The sequence below is a fragment of the Hyla sarda genome, chromosome 1 (genome assembly GCF_029499605.1).
Source record: "Hyla sarda isolate aHylSar1 chromosome 1, aHylSar1.hap1, whole genome shotgun sequence".
Classification (NCBI taxonomy): domain Eukaryota; kingdom Metazoa; phylum Chordata; class Amphibia; order Anura; family Hylidae; genus Hyla; species Hyla sarda.
This window is the reverse complement of record NC_079189.1, coordinates 411,922,808-411,935,094: the sequence shown is the minus strand read 5'-3', so window position 1 is coordinate 411,935,094 and position 12,287 is coordinate 411,922,808.

Genomic DNA, 12,287 nt, shown 5'->3' with positions numbered 1-12,287 from the left:
ATGTTACTTATATGTCTACAACAAACATAGGATAGGTGATTTAACCCTTACTCACCCCATTTGCCAGGGGCGGGGTTTATGTTTAAAGTCCCATACAGGTCTATGGGAAATAAATGTTACTGCATAACTTCCAAACGGCTGGAGATATTTCAATAATACTTGGTCCCATGTTACTTATATGTCCACTTAAAATATAGGATAGTTAATTTAACCCTTAACTACCACCATTTGTGAGGGTCGGGGTTTTTGTTTAAAGTCCCATGCAAATCAATGGGAAATGTATGTTCCCACAACTTCCATACGGCTGGAGATATTTCAATACCTGGTACACATATTACGGGTTGGGATATGAGGATGGGATAGGAGGTCGGGATAGGAGGTCGGGATAGGAGGTCGGGATAGGAGGTCGGGATAGGAGGTCGGGATAGGAGGCCGAGATAGGAGGTTGAGATGGGAGGACAGGATAGAAGGACGGGATAGGAGGTCGGCCTAGGAGGTCGGGATAGGAGGTCGAGATAGGAGGTCGAGATAGGAGGTCAAAATATGAGGACGGTAAAGGAGGTCGAGATAGGAGGAGGGAATATGAGGATGGGATAGGAGGTCGGGATAGGAGGTCGGGATAGGAGGTCGGGATAGGAGGTCGGGATAGGAGGTCGGGATAGGAGGTCGGGATAGGTCGGGATAGGAGGACGGGATAGGAGGTCGAGATAGGAGGATGGGATAGGAGGACAGGGTAGGAGGTCGGGATAGGAGGTTGGGATATGGGGTTGGGATATGACAACAATATAGGAGGACGGGATATGAAGTCAAAAGCTTCCTCTGTTGATTTTCCTCCACAACAAGGATTAGGAAGGAAAAACCGGGCAACGCCGGGTACTCAGCTAGTATTATATAAATATAAAATAAATAATATAAATCATTTCTCCACATTTCTCCACAGTTTATATCGGTCATCCCAATAATGAATTATTAAGAGGAAACATCAACTGATCCCATAAAATTCAAATCACTTATACAATTAATCATAAGTAGGATGAAATCTTGCTTCTGTAGATTTGCCATTTTAGTAATTATGTATTTTTTATATTGTACTATATATTGTATTATGATGCGATTCATTCTTATTTTATCTGGTTACCTTACTTCTTTACATACAATGTATCTGAATCCAGAAATGTTTGGCACTTTTTTTTTATTAGTCATTGGGTGGTGCCGACTATACATGTGCCAATAAACTGATTTAGGTTGTACTCACCCGCACTGTACCCCATTCTTTTTAATGAGCCCGACAGAGTCAGCTAGTGATTCCGGTCAGCTTATTTTTGGACTTTATGGGGGAGATTTATCAAAACCTGTCCAGAGGAAAAGTTGCTGAGTTGCCCATAGCAACCAATCAGCTCGCTTCTTTCATTTTGCAGAGGCTTTTTCAAAAATGAAAGAATAGATATGATTGGTTGCTATGGGCAACTCAACAAACTTTTCCTCTGGACAGGTTTTGATATATCTCCCACTATCTGTTTTTGTTGTTGGACTGAAAACCATAGTCCACAGTTTTCAAATTCGTCTGCCAGTTCCAGCTGCACCAATCGTGAGGTGAATGCAGCCTTAGGTTATGTTCAGACGGGGGAATTTCAGCAATTCTGCACAATTTTCCTTCTGTAAAGGTTGCAGAATGGAATTGTGGCAGAATTTCTGCAGAATTCTGTATTCTCAAAACATAGAATTATCCTTTGGATAGGGGATAAGATGTCTAGGGGCGGAGTACACCTTTAACACAAATGTTTTTAATAGACTTTGGCATGATTGCTACAGTGTATACAGTGTATGTGTATACTAGCACTGATCTGTTATTGCTGCTGGTAATGGGAGGGGGAGATTACAGTATAGCACTGTGGCCATACAGCAGTATGTACACTGGTATTTAAACAAGGGGCTTCTACCCCAAGCTTTATGGGTGATAAGAGGAAAGCTTTGATTTACCTTTCAGGCACAGTGATGATTGTCTTCAGCGAGCAGGCTGGTTCGAAGCCCTGATTTTCTCAGGCTCCATCTCCTGCACATAGTGCATGCTAAGCACTGCCCCCACTTCCTGTGTTCATTCTTGGTGTCTCTGTTATTAGAGATCGAATCCCCCTAACAAAGGGCAGTGAAGACATCTAATGGCCAGGAGTTTAGAGTGAATTTTTGGGGTAAAAAGTAATTTCTGGTAAATAAAGTGATTTACAAATATGTTATAAATCACAGAGTCTAATCAAATGGAGGGAAGTTGTTTGAAATAACAGTAACCATTTATGAACAGCTGCTAAACCTGCCAATTCACCAGTCCTAAGATGGACTATTGGAAGCCCCCAATGAGAAAGAAAAAAATATATATCACATTTGCTACCATTCTCTTTTCCTAAACAAAGATGAATAATTAGCACTTTCCTGGGGCATGACTGTGTTGGTGGTACCATTAGAGCTACCTCTACGTATACCATTGACATTACTAGTATTTAGGAGGTCCTATCACATAAAGTTATCCCCTATTCACAAGATAGGAGAAAAAAAGCTTATCAGTGAGGGTCTGACTGCTGGGACCTCTACTGATCATAAGAACAAAGACAAAATTCAAGAAATGAACCGTGTGAATGACAAGTACAGTATTACATTGCAGAGTACTAAACTGTGGAAACAATTTACACTCACTTAACCTCCTGACCCTGTGTTTTCCTCAACAGCCCATCTAAATGTTCATTATCGCTGTGTGCAAGATAACATTAGACATCATATAAGATCTAGAACTGTAGTTGAGTGTAACAACTCTAATAGAGTATACACTAGTACACTAAAAATGATGCATAACCTCCTGCCCATTGCATTGAATTTCCCAGAAAAACATAGATCCTGACATCATAGAATGGGTTCCATTCACAGGAAAATGTAAGTGTTATCTACAGGCCAACCATATTCAAAGTAGCTTCAAAATAGTTTTTTTTTTACAGTTGATCTGAGAGCAAACATTACACAACTATACATATGTTACGCAGCCCTGAGTACTGGCATTTATCCAGGTAAAGATTAAAGAAACGCTCAGAGCTAAACACTGTGTTATGCTCATTGCAGGGCCTGGGGAGTTGCAGAACATGACAGTGGAGAGAACCCCCGTGTCATATACTGCCCCCTCAAGCCCTACACCAGACATTAGCCCTTTAGGCGCACACAATCTGAGCAATAATCTTTGCTTCTATAGTAATAAAACCAATGGAAATCTATCTCATCTGTGCTGGAAATTTCCAATGGACATATTGAGGACATGCTACTGTATCATAAAAAATCGCAAGCTGTATACACATAATTTTATGGTGGAATAAATTATAATTATATTATAATATAATTATAAGGAATTCTAAAGGAAACACTCAAAACTACATACGTTTTAATTGTTGTGGGATTCCACCACCGAAGACAATGGTGAAAACCAGGAAGGCAAGACATCAAGGGGTTTAAAAAAATAAATAACTGTTAGGCCTTTGGACATAACAGTTTTTTACAGTCTGCAAAATCTGTTGGGGATTCCCTCTGTATGTGGCTGTGGATTTGGATGAAGATCAGTCCCATACAATAGGAGCAATATACATCCTGGCTACACGACATGTTCCACATGGATATCCCTCAGTGACGTGCAAAACAGTGGAAAAATAGTTCCCCCAAATGTAGACGCTTCTCCCGGTAGTAGGATAAGGTTCTTTTAATGCAACACGTTTCGACCATGAGCTAGGATCTTCATCAGGCATACCTGATGAAGATCCTAGTTCAGGGTCGAAATGCATTGCATTAAAAGAACCTTATCCTACTACCGGGAGAAGCCCCTTCATTTGGGGGAACTATTTTTCCACTGTTTTGCACTATACCTATACCAGACTGGCTGACATCATCCCCGGGTGTTCCCCTTGGCGGCTAACCCATACCACTCTCTCTCTCCAGATGCTACTGTAGGTTTTGTGCCCTTAGCGCAACATTTAAGTGTAAGGACCACAAGTTTGTTCACCTTTCCAGCGAACCTCAGCGATCCTCACTAGAGTCGCACCCTATTGTGTTTTTTCTTCCTTTTCTGTAGTCAGTAAGTAACGTGTCACTTCTCTTAATCACACATTTACATCACAATTCAGCATTATTATTACAGTGGCTGAGATTTCTTTTTTCTTAAGTCCTAGAAAGACCAGATATTTTTTCCAGCTACCAGAATCTTTGCATGACTTGTGACATTGTGTGAGATTTATTGGCACATAAATTATACAGGCACACCACACACTACACCATTATCTCTCACACCCAGTCATTAAATCTGGCAGAGGAAGAAATACCAGGTTGAAGTCTCAGTAAATGCATATTAATTCTTAAAGGTGTACTGACAGCAGAATAGGGTATAAAAAACGGTTCATGGGGGTCTGAACATTGGGACCCCCACCAATCCCAAGAATGGAAATGATCCCCTTGCTGGGAATTTATTAATTTTCTTTGAGGCTTCAAACATTATTGAGTTCTGCACTTGGCAATGTTGTAAATCTGAAGGAATTAGGAGAGCATAGGCTTTATAAATACAGTATAGGGGGTCAAGTCCTTGGTAAAAAGAAATGTGAACAGTTCCCCCTGCAACTCCAAGCACCTATAAAATGTTATGCATTAACTGATTAAACTGACCTGCCCTGGCTGTAGTGTCCTGTGTTGTGAGGCCACATTGAAGGACCATATGTAACACACTCACTTCACTGAGCTGAAGGAGCATGGTGTTCAGGTGAAGAGCCAGGCCACCACAAGGGGAGGAGGAAGAGGTCTACTGGCTTATAGCTCAAGGCAAGTGGCACACAATAACAGGAGACTAACCTATTCAGTGTCAGTGTCACAGTGTGTGCTGCAGTACGAGCAGCGCTGCTTCCAGCCGCCACCAGTCACATATACTCGCCGACACCAATATGCGGCAGGGGACTAACTAGAATCCCATTGCCTTGACCCCATGTTTTCATTTTTTTCAAGGAATGGTCTACTCTAAGGCTAGGTTCAGACTACAGAATCAGGTAGATAAATGTTCTTCAAGGCCGATTTGAGAGAACAGAAAAATTAACTTCTGCAATACCAACTTGATGGAGCCCAACCACAACCAAACTAAACTGAATCCTTTTTCCCTGCAGTGCCCCTAGAGACAGAAATGCATATTGCTCTCTCTCTCTCAGTCTGCATATTGCTCTTCATTCTAGGATTTGCTAGTCTTCAGGCGAAACTGGAGATTCTTAGATGTCTGAATGTCTAAATGTTATGTAGTTTGAATACTATGTTATAAACATATTACTTATCATTATAAAAACATATTCCTTACTCCTTTTTATTCGTTTTTTTCCCCTATTTTTCTAGAAGAAAAAAACAAAAAATGGCTTCAGGAATTATTTTTTTCCTTCCAATTCTTCACATTTTTTTTTCCTGGCCCTCCCATCTCTATATATGGGCACTATCAGTGTGTGGGGCAATACATAATTGAAAGTTCATATGAGGGGAGGATTGTGCTGGAGTAAGGAGCCTAAAGTATTTGACAGATACTGCAGAGATGCATTGAGGCCAGGAGAAGCCGTTGTGATCGCCCCGCTGGGATAAAGAAAAATTAAGAGAGAAAAGACTTCACCTGTGAGTCACTGGTGAGTAACAGTACAGTGATATTACCAGTCACTCTGTGGTGGTAGGGGTAGTAGTCATGTTACTGCAGTATTATTTGTCCCATGCATATTGCTAATTCTGGTCTTGATGTACTGGATTTGGTCAATAACAGTATGATATATGCATTGCAACAATATTTCTTCTTTGTAAACTGATATTATTGGTAATATCGGTCTCAGTATACAGGATTTGGTCAGTAACAGTATGATGGTAATATGTAGAATGCTAATATTTTCTCCTTGTATACTGGATTAGGTCAGTAACAGTATGATGGTATCATGTATAATGATAATATTTTCTCCTTGTATACTGGTGATATTGGTCTCTGTATACAGGATTTGGTCAGTAACAGTATGATGGTAATAATATGTTCTCCTATTATACTGATATTATTTGATAACTATGATTTATGTAAAGATATACAATATTATCATGGAAAATTGTTTACCTATACTGATGTTGTAGTTTGTTATATACCTTATTAGTGCTGTCAGTGGGAGCCATCATCTTGGAAGATCCACAGAGAGCTCTAATAGAGCATCTATAGGTGGTTCCTTACTGAGCTTAATCAGTTCCAGGCAGGAATGGAGTAGGTGTACCAGTGCAAAAACCAAAAAGCGGTCAGCACCTCCAAACACACATACGCACAGTGACCACATAGTGGTAAACACTAGGGGGGGGGGAGATTTATGAAAATCTGGAGTGGTCCAGTTGCCCATAGCAACTAGATAGCTTTTTTCACATGCCTCTTTAGCACCACTCTTCCTCTACACAGGATTTGATAAATTTCCCCCTAGCTGTATGCTAGTACTCTTCTGAGTATATCTTCCATATATATATATATATATATATATATATATATATATATATACAAAAATATCGAAGCAGCACACCACAGGTAGAGTTCAAAAGAACGGTGAATTTATTCCATGATGTGAGAGACTACGTTTCTCCAGCCTCACGCTGGCTTTCTCAAGTGCTTAATGAGTGACATATATGAGGCTTAAATAAGCCAACCAATTACAAAGTTTGTGACATCATCACATAGTGATTATCATATATAAACATAAATCATTAAGACATCGTATACAAAATGTGTTACATAAATACAGATATATGTGTATCCAGTGCAGATCCACACCTATTTGTCACCCGATCGTGACGTGTAATAAAGTGTCCATAAAAAGAGTCCATATTTCTACTAAATGTAGAATACCTTCTGAGCCGCTCTCATGAAACCATCCTTCCGGGACGCCGATATCTCGTGGTTACAGCTGATTAGGCTTCCGGGATCGAGGTGCGTCATCAAGCGTCTATAGCAACCTCCGGATCATCACGCCAGTCTCGCGATCAGCGAGAAATACTGTGCAGCTTAGCGTCCATAGTAACTTAGTCTCGGCCGTGTCCCAGCGCATGCGCACTGGTGATGAGGGAGGAATATTCTGCCAAACACCTCCGAGGGCGTCCATAGCAACAGGAGCGATCCCGGATCATCGAGCGCACCGCTGTTCCGATCAGGGAGTGCATCGCTCAGGTAAAGCAACTGACTTCATTACAAGGGAAACAATGAAGCCACATCATTCATACTAAACAAGCACTTCGGGACTTTGACACAGCAATCCCCTGTGTAACGGGTGTAAAGGGACATGCTTAAAAGGTGTACATCATGGACATGGATAACACCCGCATTGAAAAGGAGATATACCTTCGGCCTAGGCCAGGTCTCATCCTCCATATTCTTTCATCCCTTACCCACACAGTTAGAGGGAAGTGTCAATAGAATGTCCCAACATTCGTAGAGTACAAACATACATATGGCACTGTCAATGTTCCCCTTGAATGAAAGAAAGTATCAGGGCAGTTCTCCAAAAGAAAAAGACAGGCAAAAGCAATAGAAAGCAGTATGTGGCGTTAAGTACCGGGTTGCTATAGGTGATGACACAGGAAATATCCATTTGAAAATGATGATTTTTCTTAATGTTGCAAAGATCGTCTCGGTGAGGATGGCATCATGGGCAGACTCAGATATCGATAGAATACTGAAATGTAATGGAAACAAGTATTAAAAAGAGAAAAACATACATATTACATGTCACTTTACAACATACAATAGGACAGTCCTAACCAAACAAGAGGGGCTCAATCTGTTAACGTTTCATCATTTTAGGTAGAACTGTGAATTCTACATTGAGTCCTTTCGGTTTTAAGCTGTCAAGTAAGAAAATCCACTTAAGTTCCCTTGTCTGTAATTGAGTTAATCTGTCACCGCCTCTATTGAGTGGAGGGATATGATCCACTATCATGCATTTTAAATCCGTTTCAACATGACCGGCATCCAAAAAGTGTTTGGATACCGGTAAGTCAACCCGTTGTTTTCTGATCGAGTATCTATGTTGGTTGAGTCTAGTTCTTAGATCACATTTCGTTTCCCCAACATATATAAGTTTACACAGGCACCATAATATATACACAATATATTCACTTTCACAGGTGAGGTAAAATTTAATGGGATAGGTACGTTGTGTCATTGGATGTGTAAATACACTACCCTTATGTATGTACCTACAGCTGACACACCTTCTGCAGGGGAAACAACCCTTGGACTGAATTGTTAGGTACTTTTGAGTTTTTTTAGAAGAACTCCCCATAATGTCTGATTTCACTAAGCAATCTTTTAGGTTACGTGCCCTACGGTATGACATTAGTGGAGGCGATCTAAACTCGGGAATGTCAGGATAGCTATCCCGGATTAGATGCCAATGTCTCCTAATTGACTGTGCGATGTTGCCCGAGATTTCATTATAAGTGGAAATGAATGGAATACGATTGGATTGGTCTTTTTTGCGGCTAGATGTATGGTTGCGTCGTCTTTCCATTTTCACCCTGTTCACATGTTGAGATATTACTCTGGTTGGATAACCCCTCTCTTTAAATTGTGTTACCATATGATTGATCGCTCGGTCAAATTTTATGTCAGAATCAGTGATCCTGCTCGCTCTTAATAGCTGACTGTATGGGAGAGATGAGATCATGGGTCTAGGATGTGCAGAATTGAATTTAAGTAAGGTATTGCAGTCAGTTGGTTTCCGATATAGATCTGTAGAAAGTTTGTTACCTACAATTGTAACTTCTGTGTCCAGAAAGTGAATTTTCTGATCTGAAAAAGTTAGAGTGAATTGTAAGTCAGGGTCAATGCTATTCAGAAAAGTTTTAAATTCTTCTAGCTCACTGATGTTGCCTTTCCAAATGAGGAAGATATCATCTATGTATCTCCACCACCCCAGGAGATTCCTGGAGTGGTGGGACACATAGACGTATTCTTCCTCAAAGTCCGCCATAACAATGTTGGCGTACGTGGGCGCTACGTTGCTGCCCATGGCAGTCCCACGTAATTGGAGATAAAAGGTCTCATTGAATGTAAAATAATTATTCTCCAAGACAAAAGTCAATAACGTGAGAATAAAATCCACTTGTTTGCTGCTAAAGTTAGTTTTCCTAAGGCCTCTATCAACGGCCCTGATGCCTCTACTATGTTGTATCGAGGTATAGAGTGAAACTATATCAAATGTCGCAATAATGCAATTGTCTGGGAGAATAATATTAGAGATAACAGATAAAAAGTGTATTGTATCCTGCAGGTACGATTTTGTATTAGTGGCCAGTGAGCGCAATACCTTATCAAGAAATATTGAAACATGATTAGAAAGAGAACCCCTGCCGGAAACTATAGGCCTCCCAGGGGGATCAATGAGGCTCTTATGAATTTTCGGCAGGAGATATAATACCGGTGTAATAGGAAACTCTACCAGTAAAAAATCCCTAAGTTTCTTGTCAATGATATTCTTTTCTATAGCTTCACCCAAAATGAGTTCCAACTTCTGCATCATTATTTCTCTCGGATTTCTCTGTAAAGTTTTATAAACTTCTGTATCACCCAATTGTCTCAATGCCTCCCTAAGATACATGCTCCGATCCATGACCACAACCCCACCACCCTTATCAGCTGGTTTGATGATGAGGCTGTGGTCATGGATCAGTTCCTGCATTGCCAGAATTTCATCATGTGACAGATTTGGATGTTTGAGGCGTGTTTGTTTTTGTCTAAATGTAGCAAAATCTCTCTTAATACAATCAAGATAGGTAGAAACAGCATGTGATTCTATAGGTGGTTGAAATTCACTATGCCCTGGTAACTCATATTGTTTAAAGGTGAACATATCGCTCTGTGGTGTGGTACATGATGGAACAGAACCATCCTCCTGACGCACCCCAGAGCGATTGTGAAACCAAATTTTCAATTTAAGTTTCCTAATAAACCAAACCGTATCAAGTTCCAGTTGGAACCAATCATTATATGAGGTAGGACAAAAACTCAGACCCTTAGACAAAAGACATAACTGTTGTTCAGATAATATATGTGAGGAGATATTTACCACAGTCTTGTTCTTTGAACATTCTATTTCTTCTTGTAGGGCATTTTGGTTGGCGCTACCTTGGAGGTCTTTTGCGCTCTGGTTCTTACGGTGTCTGAAATGCTTGTGGCCTCCTCTTCTGGGCCGCCCCCTGCGGACGGCATATCCCCTAAAAAAGGTTGCGATGTTTTAGCATGTTGTTTTGCCCCTTTATTGAAGTTGTAGTTATCTCCAGATGCTTCCCCTCCTGTGTGTGTTGGTCTCTGTTGTCGTCTGTTGATGAGATTTTCCCATGAATAAATGCGTCCATTGGCGTAGTCCTGGCAGTCTCTGAACCACTTATGTCGCTTGGTCTCTTCAATCTGGCTGCGTTGCTTGGCAAGAAAATTAGTTTGTTTATTTGACAGTTCACTCCACTCCTCTTCAGTTAAGGTATTTTTAAGTGCACTTTCTACTTCTGACACCTTAGTTTGTGTGTTGGATAAATCCCTCTGGAGAAACTCGATATTTAGTAAAATTAAGTCCATAGCATACTTATTAGATATAGCCTCATAACATGCACGGTAATCCATATCATTGGAAAAAGAATTCATCTTGGGCTGCGCTCGCATGCCTCTCGGTATTTTGTGAGTTTTATAATACTCACTCAGAGTGGATAGGTGAAGTTGTATTGATAGAAGCTTCTTAGTTTCCGTCTCATAGTTCCTCCGCAGGTCTATCTTGGAAGGGTTATGTAAAAAAGCTGCGTCCCCAGAGAGACTCCCCAATATACGGTCAGCATCTGTCTTGGTGTATGAAAACACATCAGAGGGCTGTAGGTTTGAAGCAGTATCCATATTGCCTTGTAAATCAGTGTCCATATTCAAGTGGAGTGCCCGTTCGCTGACCTTTAGGTAAATATCCAATAAGAACAGCACCTCCAAAAATGTCAAGAAAAAAAGAAATTGGGGTGCCCGCATATTCTGAACCTCGGTCCACTGGTTCCTCAATGCATACAAAAATATCGAAGCAGCACACCACAGGTAGAGTTCAAAAGAACGGTGAATTTATTCCATGATGTGAGAGACTACGTTTCTCCAGCCTCACGCTGGCTTTCTCAAGTGCTTAATGAGTGACATATATGAGGCTTAAATAAGCCAACCAATTACAAAGTTTGTGACATCATCACATAGTGATTATCATATATAAACAATGTATAAAACCATAAATCATTAAGACATCGTATACAAAATGTGTTACATAAATACAGATATATGTGTATCCAGTGCAGATCCACACCTATTTGTCACCCGATCGTGACGTGTAATAAAGTGTCCATAAAAAGAGTCCATATTTCTACTAAATGTAGAATACCTTCTGAGCCGCTCTCATGAAACCATCCTTCCGGGACGCCGATATCTCGTGGTTACAGCTGATTAGGCTTCCGGGATCGAGGTGCGTCATCAAGCGTCTATAGCAACCTCCGGATCATCACGCCAGTCTCGCGATCAGCGAGAAATACTGTGCAGCTTAGCGTCCATAGTAACTTAGTCTCGGCCGTGTCCCAGCGCATGCGCACTGGTGATGAGGGAGGAATATTCTGCCAAACACCTCCGAGGGCGTCCATAGCAACAGGAGCGATCCCGGATCATCGAGCGCACCGCTGTTCCGATCAGGGAGTGCATCGCTCAGGTAAAGCAACTGACTTCATTACAAGGGAAACAATGAAGCCACATCATTCATACTAAACAAGCACTTCGGGACTTTGACACAGCAATCCCCTGTGTAACGGGTGTAAAGGGACATGCTTAAAAGGTGTACATCATGGACATGGATAACACCCGCATTGAAAAGGAGATATACCTTCGGCCTAGGCCAGGTCTCATCCTCCATATTCTTTCATCCCTTACCCACACAGTTAGAGGGAAGTGTCAATAGAATGTCCCAACATTCGTAGAGTACAAACATACATATGGCACTGTCAATGTTCCCCTTGAATGAAAGAAAGTATCAGGGCAGTTCTCCAAAAGAAAAAGACAGGCAAAAGCAATAGAAAGCAGTATGTGGCGTTAAGTACCGGGTTGCTATAGGTGATGACACAGGAAATATCCATTTGAAAATGATGATTTTTCTTAATGTTGCAAAGATCGTCTCGGTGAGGATGGCATCATGGGCAGACTCAGATATCGATAGAATACTGAAATGTAA